At 42.6% G+C, this 13496-nt stretch overlaps 1 protein-coding gene across 1 annotated transcript in view; it reads left to right on the plus strand.

Moving 5' to 3' along the window:
* The window catches only part of LOC117338615, an 82168-nt gene that overhangs the window by 5823 nt on the left and 62849 nt on the right, over positions 1-13496 (plus strand). Inside the window, 1 exon segment of the mRNA XM_033899976.1 lies at positions 12095-12186. The gene's annotated coding sequence lies outside the window, so the exon portion shown is untranslated.

Genomic DNA, 13496 nt, shown 5'->3' on the forward strand with positions numbered 1-13496 from the left:
AGGATGAAGGTGATTGGATTATCTACAGAGGATGAAGGTGACTGGATTATCAACAGAGGATAAAGGTGTCTGGATTATCTACAGAGAATAAAGGTGACTAGATTATCTACAGAGAATAAAGGTGACTGGATTATCTACAGAGAATAAAGGTGACTGGATTATCTACAGAGGATGAAGGTGACTGGATTATCAACAGAGGATAAAGGTGTCTGGATTATCTACAGAGAATAAAGGTGACTAGATTATCTACAGAGAATAAAGGTGACTGGATTATCTACAGAGAATAAAGGTGTCTGGATTATCTACAGAGAATAAAGGTGTCTGGATTATCTACAGAGAATAAAGGTGGACTACTATCTCAAAATCCTAATAACTGTAAAGTTGACAATGAAATTCTCCTTGTTATCAAACAATATATTTATAAAATGCGATGTTTTCACAAGTCTTTAAACATCAATGGTCTGATAAGTGCTCTTAAACAATATCATGAGACGCAAAAATGTATTGCATATAGTAAAGGAGAAGCCTGTAGGGAAAAGTTTGAAAAAGAGTGGAAAAACTGGGGAAAAATCTCCGACTTATAATTACCATATCTCTTTTTTTTCTCCAGTGCTGTGTTGCTGATACTCATTAAATAAGCAGATAATAATTACTTTCCATCTCCTATCAAGGTATATTATTTTAATTTTATGTATTAAATGGTCCCATCCTTTGTCTATCTTCTTTGTCTATCCCCCCCCCCCACCCTCCTCCCTGTTTTCCAATTGTGTGTGTGTGTGTGTGTGTAAGAGGTACTTATCAGTGTGGAGCATGGTCAATCCTGCTGATGACTCGGTAGACCTGGATAGAGTTGATATGACCAACACAGAAACTGAGCCCTCGACAGGATTGATCAGGCTACCAGGAAACTGAATATGTATATATGTGTGAGGGTGTATGTATGTCTATCAGAGTACATTCACATTTATAGGAGTTTGTATGGTTTCCTATGTACATGCATTTACCTTTGTAGTTAATGATGATGATATTATGAAGATGATTAGAATGATGATTATTATGATGATGAGTATGATGAGATTATGATGATGATACTATGATGATGAGAGTATGTTGACTTGTTTGATGATGTGATTACGATGGTGATGATGAGTACGATGATGCGGATGAGGTTGCTTTTAAGACAATGAAAGATCTTGAGGTTATTCTGATCATGATGATATATAATGGCAAACCATACATTCTGGAACTGATGTGTATATGTTTGAGGGTGTGTATGTGTGCATGAGGTTATTATCTATTCATGTATTAAAAATGTCTTCAAAAATTAAAAATTAAAAAAAAAAATATATTATCTACAGAGGATAAAGGTGTCTGGATTTTCTACCAGAGAATAAATGTGGCTATTATCTACAAAAGATTATCTACAGAGATTCAGAAAAAACGTGACTGGATTATCTACAGAGAATAAATCGACTGGATTATCTACAGAAAATAAAGGTGACAGAATTTTCTACCAGAGAATAAACATGGCTGGATTATCTACAGAGAATAAAGGTGACAGAATTTTTTACCAGAGAATAAACATGGCTGGATTATCTACAGAGAATAAAGGTGGCATATCTGGATTTTTCTACAAAGAAAATAAAGGTGACTGGATTTTCTGCTGAAAACAACAGTGAATTGATTATCTACAGAGAATGAAGATGACTGGATTATTTTCATAAAATTAAGTAACTGGATTATCTACAGATAATGATTGTGACTGGATTATCTACAGAGAAATAAGGTGACAATGAAGTTGATTGTCCACAAAGACCTAAGTTGACTGAATTATGTTACAGAGAATGAAGTGGACCGGATTATCTACAGAGAATTAAGGTGAAAGGATTATCTATAGAGAAATAAGGTGAAAGGATACTCTACGGAGAAATAAGGTGAAAGGATTATCTCCAGATAATTAAGGTGGCTGGATTACCTACAGAGAAATAAGGTGACAGGATTATTTTCATAGAAATAAGGTGGCTGGATTACCTACAGAGAAATAAGGTGAAAGGATTATCTACGGAGAAATAAGGTGAAAGGATTATCTATAGAGAAATAAGGTGAAAGGATTATCTACGGAGAAATAAGGTGAAAGGATTATCTACAGATAATTAAGGTGGCTGGATTACCTACAGAGAAATAAGGTGACAGGATTATTTACATAGAAATAAGGTGGCTGGATTACCTACAGAGAAATAAGGTTGTTGGATTATGTACAGATAGTTAAGGTGACAGGATTACCTACAGAGAAATATAATGACAGGATTATCTATTGAGATGATTATGTGGACTAATAAAACCATCCCCTAACATGAGGGTGTGATAGAGAACTCTTCAACCCCACGGATGATATTATAGGTTGTCTAATTCCAGACTCTGACAAGGATTAGACAATAATCCAAAGGGTTGGGGATTTCCATGTCACATACTCGAGGTTGGGGATAATTATTTTTCTACTATCAGACTATTTTAGTTAGGCAATGTCCGGTAGTTCAAGTATTGAACAAAAACTGCAACGCACGACTGAGAAATCTTAAACAAGTAAAATGGGAAACATACCTAAAGGATGGAAGGTGGATTAACCATAGACAATTAATCTCATGCAGAGATGATTCTGGAATTAGAATGATAAATCTTTTTTTGAAGATTTGTTGGTAGTTCTTAGCATGTCACATCAGGTCAAAAGAAGTAAATGTGTTGGTGGTACTTAACATTATTGAGACAGAATATGTTTGGTTTGGGAACTCTATTTTCGGCTTTAGAATTCTTAGCTAGAGCAAATTCCATTATCATGCTGAGAGGTCAATGTTGTATTTTGTACATGGTTCTTAGCTAAATATCAATGTTCCATTGTAAATATCTATTGTTTTGATATTTCTTTGTTGTATTGTACATGGTTTTCAGTTTGGAAATTTTAATGGTAGATGGTTTTAGCTGGAGAGTTTCAGTTTTGTAAGTTACATATTATTACCTAGCCTACGGGTAATGTATGATTTTCAGCTTCGAGTGGATGATGTGTAGGGCTCTTACCTTGCTATGTTGGCTAGAATGTGTACTACAGACAGATTCCATTCCTAGTTGTACCCTGCATACACAGATGGGAGCTCGCTAGACAGATTGACTATCTCTTACTGGTTTACACAGTAAAATGCATGCCAAATGTTTGATGTTGGTTAGTGCTTCAGATGCTGGTGGCCGATAGACAGGATCTCAAAAATGGGAGGGGAATCACGGTCTCGCAGAGCAATGGACAGGTCTGGGGGAGTGAAGGTTTCAGAGGAAAGGTCTGAGTGAATTTCTGAGGAATGTAGGTTGGGGAAGGGGGTGGGGATAGGTCTAGGTGAAGGTGTGAGGTTGAGGGGTAGGGGCATAGGTCGGGGTAGGGGGACGGGAGGGGGGGATGTAAGTCTAAAGATGAATATCATGGGGTAAGGGGTAAGAAGAGTAGGTCTTAAGAGAGTGAAGGTCTTGGGGAATGAAGGTCTGGGGCGGGTCTAGGTGAGGATCTGGTTGGGGTGTAGGATTGGGGATTGTGAAGGTCTGAGTGAAGGTCTGGGGGTAGGTCTAGGGGTGAAGGTCTGAGGAAGTGATATCAAGGCAGTGAGGGTCTGGAGGAGTGTCAGTATAGGGGATTGTAGCTCAGGGGGTGTAGATCTGGGGGAGTGTAGTCTGGGGGAGTGTAGGTTTGGGGGAGTGTAGTCTAGGGGAGTGTAGGTCTAGGGGGAGTGTAGGTTTGGGGGAGTGTAGTCTAGGGGAGTGTAGGTTTGGGGAGTGTAGTCTAGTGGAGTGTAGTCTAGGGGAGTGTAGTCTAGGGGAGTGTAGGTTTGGGGGAGTGTAGGTCTAGGGGGAGTGTAGGTTTGGGGGAGTGTAGTCTAGGGGAGTGTAGTCTAGGGGAGTGTAGTCTGGGGGAGTGTAGTATAGGGAGAGTGTAGTCTGGGGGAGTGTAGTCTAGGGGAGTGTAGTCTGGGGGAGTGTAGTCTGGGGAGTGTAGTATAGGGAAGTGTAGTCTGGGGGAGTGTAGTCTGGGGGAGTGTAGGTCTGGGGAGTGTAGTCTAGGGGAGTGTAGTCTGGGGGAGTGTAGTATAGGAGAGTGTAGTATAGGGGAGTGTAGTCTGGGGGAGTGTAGTCTAGGGGAGTGTAGGTCTGGGGGGAGTGTAGTCTAGGGAAGTGTAGTCTAGGGGAGTGTAGTCTGGGGGAGTGTAGTATAGGGGAGTGTAGTCTAGGGGAGTGTAGGTCCAGGGGAGTGTAGTCTAGGGGAGTGTAGTCTGGGGGAGTGTAGTATAGGAGAGTGTAGTCTGGGGGAGTGTAGTCTGTGGGAGTGTAGTCTGGGGAGTGTAGTCTAGGGGAGTGTAGGTCTGGGGAGTGTAGTCTAGGGGAGTGTAATCTGGGGGAGTGTAGGTCTGGGGGAGTGTAGTCTAGGGGAGTGTAGTCTGGGGGAGTGTAGGTCTGGGGGAGTGTAGTCTGGGGTAGTGTAGGTCTAGGGGAGTGTAGTCTGGGGGAGTGTAGGTCTGGGGGAGTGTAGGTCTAGGGGAGTGTAGGTCTAGGGGAGTGTAGTCTGGGGGAGTGTAGTCTAGGGGAGTGTAGGTCTTGGGGAGTGTAGTCTAGGGGAGTGTAGTCTGGGGGAGTGTAGTCTGGGGGAGTGTAGTCTGGGGGAGTGTAGTCTGGGGGAGTGTAGGTCTGGGGGAGTGTAGTCTAGGGAAGTGTAGTCTAGGGGAGTGTAGTCTGGGGGAGTGTAGTCTAGTGGAGTGTAGGTCTGGGGGAGTGTAGTCTGGGGGAGTGTAGTCTAGGGGAGTGTAGGTCTGGGAGAGTGTAGTCTGGGGGAGTGTAGTGTAGTCTAGGGGAGTGTAGGTCTGGGGGGAGTGTAGGTCTGGGGGAGTGTAGGTCTGGGGGAGTGTAGTCTAGGGGAGTGTAGGTCTGGGGGAGTGTAGGTCTGGGGGAGTGTAGTCTGGGGGAGTGTAGTCTAGGGGAGTGTAGTCTAGGGGAGTGTAGGTCTGGGGGAGTGTAGTCTGGGGGAGTGTAGTCTGGGGGAGTGTAGGTCTAGGGGAGTGTAGGTCTAGGGGAGTGTAGGTCTAGGGGAGTGTAGGTATAGGGGAGTGTAGGTCTTGGGGAGTGTAGTCTGGGGGAGTGTAGTCTGGGGGAGTATGGTCTAGGGGGAGTGTAGGTCTGGGGAGTGTAGTCTAGGGGGAGTGTAGTCTAGGGGAGTGTAGTCTGGGGGAGTGTAGTCTAGGGGAGTGTAGTCTAGGGGAGTGTAGTCTAGGGGAGTGTAGTCTAGGGGAGTGTAGTCTGGGGGAGTGTAGTCTGGGGGAGTGTAGGTCTGAGGGAATGTAGTATGGGGGAGTGTAGTCTAGTGGAGTGTAGGTTTGGGGGAGAGTAGTCTGGGGGAGTGTAGTCTGTGGGAGTGTAGTCTGGGGGAGTGTAGTCTGGGGGAGTGTAGTCTAGGGGAGTGTAGGTCTTGGGGAGTGTAGTCTAGGGGAGTGTAGTCTAGGGGAGTGTAGTCTGGGGGAGTGTAGGTCTGGGGGAGTGTAGGTCTGGGGAGTGTAGGTCTAGGGGAGTGTAGTCTAGGGGAGTGTAGTCTTGGGGAGTGTAGGTCTAGGGGAGTGTACGTCTAGGGGAGTGTAGTCTTGGGGAGTGTAGTCTAGGGGAGTGTAGTCTGGGGGAGTGTAGGTCTTGGGGAGTGTAGGTCTGGGGGAATGTAGTCCAGGGGAATGTAGTCTGGGGAGTGTAGTCTGGGGGAGTGTAGTCTAGGGGAGTGTAGGTCTGGGGAGTGTAGGTCTAGGGGAGTGTAGTCTAGGGGAGTGTAGTCTGGAGTAGTGTAGTCTAGGGGAGTGTAGGTCTGGAGGAGGGTAGGTCTGGGGGAGTGTAGGTCTAGGGGAGTGTAGTCTAGGGGAGTGTAGGTCTTTCGGGGAGTGTAGTCTAGGGGGGTGTAGTCTGGGGGAGTGTAGGTCTAGGGGAGTGTAGTCTAGGCGAGTGTAGTCTAGGGGAGTGTAGTCTAGGGGAGTGTACGTCTAGGGGAGTGTAGTCTAGGGGAGTGTAGTCTAGGGGAGTGTAGGTCTGGGGGAGTGTAGTCTAGGGGAGTGTAGGTCTGGGGTAGTGTAGTCTAGGGGAGTGTAGGTCTAGGGGAGTGTAGGTCTGGGAGAGTGTAGTCTATGGGAGTGTATTCTAGGGGAGTGTAGGTCTAGGGGAGTGTAGGTCTAGGGGAGTGTAGTCTGGGGGAGTGTAGGTCTGGGGGAGTGTAGTCTAGGGAGTGTAGTCTAGTGGAGTGTAGGTATAGGGGAGTGTAGTCTGGGGGAGTGTAGGTCTTGGGGAGTGTAGTCTAGGGAGTGTAGTCTAGTGGAGTGTAGGTATAGGGGAGTGTAGTCTAGGGGAGTGTAGACTCTAGGGGAGTGTATGTTTTGGGTTGAGTTGGCCAATGGGAGCATAGGTTTGGGGTAGAGTTGGCTAAGGGGAGTGTAGGTCTTTAGGGGAGAGTTGGCCAAGGGGAGTGTAGGTCTTTAGGGGAGAGTTGGCCAAGGGGAGTGTAGGTTTGGGTTTGAGTTGGCCAAGGGGAGCGTAAGTTTGGGGTCGAGTTGGCCAAGGGGAGTGTAGGTTTAGGGTTGAGTTAGCCAAGGGGAGCATAGGTTTGGGGTCGAGTTGGCCAAGGGGAGTGTAGGTTTGGGGTCGAGTTGGCCAAGGGAAGTGTAGGTTTGGGGTAGAGTTGGCCAAGGGGAGTGTAGGTTTGGGGTAGAGTTGGCCAAGGGGAGTGTAGGTCTTTAGGGGAGAGTTGACCAAGGGGAGTGTAGGTCTTTAGGGGAGAGTTGGCCAAGGGGAGTGTAGGTTCGGGGGAGCCGAAGGGCTATTCTTTACACTATCGTTACTTCTTTGTCTCTGTATTAAGATGAACTTTTTAATGCATTATAAAAGTGCACATACAGTTTTTACCTTTTCAGAAAACGTACTTATCCTTTCAATGATATTTGATGCTATTGATATTGAAACTGATACAGATGGTGACCTTTAACCTTTTCCCTTTGATGTAAGATTATCAATCTTGCATAAGAGTTCTAGTAAGGGGAAGCTACTCTATACATATATAGGTGCTATCAACTAGGTCAGGTGATCCTTACACCTGGTGTTGCCTAGAATCCCCTGCTACGCCCCCTGGTGGTGTGTTAGACCTCTATCTAAGTGGTATGTAAGTAGGAGCTAAATTTAGAACATCTACTTCCTTACACAGTTGTTGGTACTGATAGAGCTGAAGGAAGAATCTGTTCAGCGGAAAATAGTTTGGTGAAATAAACGGTAGTGTGTAAGAAAACAGTAATTCAATTCATTTTATTATGATGTCTGATTTTCTAAACAAATCTAAACTGCCCCAAAAAACTAGTGATATCCGACAAGATATTATAGAGAAAATGTGTTGTATTAGAGAAAAAAAATGATTGAACACATGCACACCTACAGGATACAGGGGCACATCTTGTGTACACACACAGGATACAGGGGACATATCTTGTGTACACACACAGGATACAGGGGACATATCTTGTGTACACACACAGGATACAGGGACACATCTTGTGTACACACACAGGATACACGGACATATCTTGTGTACACACACAGGATACAGGGACACATCTTGTGTACACACACAGGATACAGGGACATATCTTGTGTACACACACAGGATACAGGGACATATCTTGTGTACACACAGGATACAGGGACATATCTTGTGTACACACACAGGATACACGGACACATCTTGTGTACACACACAGGATACAGGGACACATCTTGTGTACACACACAGGATACAGGGACATATCTTGTGTACACACACAGGATACAGGGACATATCTTGTGTACACACACAGGATACAGGGACACATCTTGTGTACACACACAGGATACAGGGACATATCTTGTGTACACACACAGGATACAGGGACATATCTTGTGTACACACAGGATACAGGGACATATCTTGTGTACACACACAGGATACAGGGACACATCTTGTGTACACACACAGGATACAGGGACACATCTTGTGTACACACACAGGATACAGGGACATATCTTGTGTACACACACAGGATACAGGGACATATCTTGTGTACACACACAGGATACAGGGACATATCTTGTGTACACACACAGGATACAGGGGACACATCTTGTGTACACACACAGGATAGAGGGACACATCTTGTGTACACACACAGGATACAGGGGTACATCTTGTGTACACACACAGGATACAGGGACTCATCTTGTGTACACACACAGGGTACAGGGACACATCTTGTGTACACACACAGGATACAGGGACATATCTTGTGTACACACAGGATACAGGGACACATCTTGTGTACACACACAGGATACAGGGGACACATCTTGTGTACACACACAGGATAGAGGGACACATCTTGTGTACACACACAGGATACAGGGGTACATCTTGTGTACACACACAGGATACAGGGACTCATCTTGTGTACACACACAGGATACAGGGACTCATCTTGTGTACACACACAGGATACAGGGACTCATCTTGTGTACACACACAGGGTACAGGGACACATCTTGTGTACACACACAGGATACAGGGACACATCTTGTGTACACACAGGATACAGGGACACATCTTGTGTACACACACAGGATACAGGGACATATCTTGTGTACACACAGGATACAGGGACATATCTTGTGTACACACACAGGATCCAGGGACATATCTTGTGTACACACACAGGATACAGGGACACATCTTGTGTACACACAGGATACAGGAGTACATCTTGTGTACACACAGGATACAGGGACACATCTTGTGTACACACACAGGATACAGGGGACATATCTTGTGTACACACACAGGATACAGGGACACATCTTGTGTACACACACAGGATACAGGGGTACATCTTGTGTACACACACAGGATACAGGGACACATCTTGTGTACACACACAGGATACAGGGGACATATCTTGTGTACACACACAGGATACAGAGACACATCTTGTGTACACACACAGGATACAGGGGTACATCTTGTGTACACACACAGGATACAGGGACACATCTTGTGTACACACACAGGATACAGGGGACATATCTTGTGTACACACACAGGATACAGGGGCACATCTTGTGTACACACACAGGATACAGGGGACATATCTTGTGTACACACACAGGATACAGAGACACATCTTGTGTACACACACAGGATACAGGGACACATCTTGTGTACACACAGGGTACAGGGGACACATCTTGTGTACACACACAGGATACAGGGACATATTTTTATATGCCTGTGTAAAGACACATTTCTTATATTTTTCCCCTTTTGTAATAAAAGATCCTTGTGTATAAGAAATATAAGAATTGGAATGTAGATGTAACAAATTCCTAATAATTTTTCAATAACTTTTCCTTCATATTTTTCTGAAATATTCATGGCATGTTGAGGTAAAACCCAGATCTACCTGCCGAAAATACCCATTGTAATCCAAGATACAAGAGCTATTGTCAAAATCAGGATTCTTATTTTTTTGTTTTTGTTTTCATATTATGCAAGGCTCTCTGATGTTGTGGGAGGATTTGGTATATGGCAGCTGTATGAATGCTAGATTATATAGCGTATTACTGAGCAGCATAGGGCCAGGTCTTTCATCTATACTAACTTATATTCTATACATAGCCATTTAATTTTGCAGGATCTACATTGTCGTAATTTCTTCTCAAAATTAAGAAATCAAATTGACACAGAGTAAGACTTTTACAACCAGATTATTTTGTTATCATAAATATTGTCATAGAAAACATGCAGGGCCACGGTAACTCTGTGGCGGCCACATTAATTTGGGCAAGACACTTTACTGTAATTGATCTGGATAGCATGTAACGGGTCTCCCGTATGTTGTTATGTGAGGTAGTCACCAACTACTACAATGAGACCCCCGCCTCAAAATGACCCTGGCTGTTCACTGGGCGATAAACCCAGCAAACAAACGCTGAAAGCAATGTTGAAAAATATGTGTTTGCAGAAAAAAATGAGATACATTTTCAATTTTTTTATTTTCAGTAGTACAATATACTAGTGTAGTAAATAAGACTATTTGTTCAAAATACCACATGATATACATCAACTACCATGATGGTTGTCAACAAAACGCAGACTGCAAAACTTTGCTAGATACATTTTGATTGGTTGGTTGAAAGGTCATAACATAACCCCTCATACAAGACTAGTGTCAGATTTTCATGAAAAAGTGGAAAAGGATTAATGATCTGTGATTCAGTCTGATTGGCTCTTCTTTGACCTTCCCCTTTATTCATGGAGAGTCAAATGAAAAAAAACAAACAAACAAACAAACAAAACAAACAAAATAAAAAAGAATAAATCTGGTCCATTTGTTATGTGTTCAAATAAATACACTATCCTCACCAAAAACAAAACAAAAAACAAACAAAAAACAAACAAAAACAAAAAACAAACAAAAAACAAAACAAAATAGTACTGTTTGGATTTCCGATACAGATCTCATTTCCCTATTCTCTATTCCAAACCTATTATTATATATTATCTATGGCTAAACTTTGTTTCTATCTGTGGACCAGAAGTAAATTCCTTTCGTTGTGTGTACAGTACCAGGTTTTCTTGTGGAGATTTGCTCGGCACATCAGTATATAGATAATATTTGTCGTGATATAACAGTACATAAGTAAATGTTGGCGGTACCCAGCTCTAAACATTGTAAGTTTGTTGAAGCAGTTGCGACATTCCTTTAGAAACATCCTGTTTGTAGTCTAGAGAAAGAGTGCCGCTGGGAAAACATTACCGTAATTGTTGAAATAATTGTTACCCCTCCTTGATAGTATTATTTCATATCTATTTTTATCATACCTTATTTATCCACAAATAAGCCCCTACTTCATTTTGGCTAAATCATAATAGGGATTTTCTGAGGGCTTTTGGGGGCTGTTAATGGGCACCATTCCAAACTGAAAATAATATCATATTTAAGCCAAATTCCCAAAATTTACAGTTAACTCCTGAAAAAAATCTTTCCCAATTTGCCAATTTTCTTCCCAGAGTGAGATAAAAAGTCCCCATCCCAAACTAATTAGGCCCCGCATAAATTGAAAATAGTAAGCTAAAAAAAAATCACAAATAAGCCCTCCCAAAACTTAAATATATAGCTTTTATCTAAGAACCTGGGTTGTGGTTGTCTTTGGGGGCAAAGACTTAGTGAAGGAGGGAGTTAAGTGTAAGTGTGAAGAGCATAAGGTCAACTAACTAGCTCAGGCTGGTAGGAATTCTACTTTAGCCTAGTGGTAGGATATTTTCCTTGAGAGCATGAGGTCGCTAGTTGGAACCCCCACATGGGTAGGGTGTCTTTTATCAGTCCTCTCTATTACAGATTGGGTGTTCTTAATCACTGTTTTTGACTATTTGCTTGTTTGCTGGGATTATTGCCCAATGAACAGCCAGGGTCATTTTGAGGCAGAGTCCCCTTGTAGTAGTTGGTGACCACCTCACTGAATGACACATGGGATGCCCGTCACATGCCATCCCGTGCAATTAGGACAAAATGTCTTGCCCAAGGAAAGAAGCCATCCAGAACAATTCGGGTAAAGTGTCTTGCCCAAGGACACAACCTTGACAGCACAGACCAGGCCCGTTTCTCAACTTCTTGAGATGCACAAACCGACACAGGTAGGGAGCGTCGAACCACGTACCTCGGATCTTCACCTGAGGTTACGTGGACGGTGCTATAACTGACTCAGCTATCGCTGTCCCCACTGTGTTTGTCTTCGAGGAATTTGTGAAGATGTGTAAAAGTGGAGATTAATTAAGGTCACCTTACTAGCCCAAGCTTCAGCAAGAATTTCCCTTTCACCCTAGTGGTAAATCTTACACTAGATTCAGTGTCGGGCGACTGGTTTGAGTGCTAGGAAGGCAAGGATATTTCAAATTAAGCTTCTTGTTGCAATTATTTATGTTTGTAATGTTACATACTGACAATATGGATTATTTTTCTTTCAGAACTAGACTACACCAAAAACACCATTTTGGCCACCCTGGTTCCCATGGTAACAGCTGGTACCCATCTGATGTGAGGAGACATTTTCAGTAAGGTAACAAGAAAAAAAATTTCCTAAAACTAACTTCATTGTGATCAATTCGTAAAAGAATGCAACGTTTTTTAAAAGCCTCCACTTGGAATCGAACCCTGGACTTTAAAAGTTCTACCGAATCTCGGCTGGAGAGAAATTTTCAAGTGCTGATCGAGTTGAAAGGCAGCAGCTTGTTTCAACCAGGGTTACTTTCTTGTCCTCCGGGAAAGAATTGAGTACGTTTCGTCAACATTCTGTAACTAAAAGAAATTCGTTAAAGCATTACAGAAGTCTTATTTAAAGGACTATCCTTAAATTCTGTAATCCTCTCCCATCAAAATTATTAAGTTAAGGATTATTAATGAACATGTTCATTGGTCCTCAAGTTTTCTAGGGCTAACAACAATGCTTATGGAGCAAGCCTGAGTATTTATGACTCCATGATCCATGTAGGTGCCAGTATAAGAGAAGACATTTTTTGCATCTACCGAGAATTGAACTTGAGACTCCTGGTTTACTAGGCTAACACTCTACCAAATGAGTTTAGAGAAATTCTTCCAAGCGATTCCTTAGAAAGAAGCTACATTTTTTATATACATGTATCTATCTACCTTGACTCCCTGATTGGTTAATTAGTCAATATTGGAAATTTTTTTGGTTTATGAAAACTAAAATTGTTGTCTGAAAAAAGATTCAATCAGTTCCTTGATAAAATCGCTTTTTTTTCACAACAATATATATGAGTATCTGAAAACTTATAATTGCTCTCTTGTATTCAGCCTCCTCATCTATCTGGGGCCACAATAGCTCAATTGTTAGAGTGCCTGCCAATGTAACCTTAGGTGAAGATCCGAGGTGCGTGGTTGGACGCTCCCTACCCATGTTGGTTTGTGTTTCTTGGGAAGCTGAGAAAGTGACCGGTCTTTGCTGTCGTACTTGTGTCCTTGGTCAAGATACTTTACCCTAATTGCTCTGGATGCCATGTGTTGGGCCTCCTGTATGTCATTCAGTGTGGTAGTCACCAACTACTACAAGGAGACTCGCTTCAAAATAACCTTAGCTATTCATGGGATGATATACCAAGCAAACAAACAAATCTTCATCTGTTGTATACATAAGTGCCAGAGAAATCTCAAGTGATCTTGTATTGCGAGATTTTATGAATATTTTATTTATTTTTTACTGTGTGAGCTTATCTTTGTTTTCCCTTTGTAAGCTATGCTCAGGTGGATTATTTTTTCTAAAGCACAAAGAATTGCCATACTTTGCAATATTTATTTATACCTCAGAGACCATAGAGTAACATATCCTGAAATAGAGTTATGTCCCTT

This window comes from Pecten maximus, chromosome 1 (genome assembly GCF_902652985.1).
Source record: "Pecten maximus chromosome 1, xPecMax1.1, whole genome shotgun sequence".
NCBI lineage: Eukaryota > Metazoa > Mollusca > Bivalvia > Pectinida > Pectinidae > Pecten > Pecten maximus.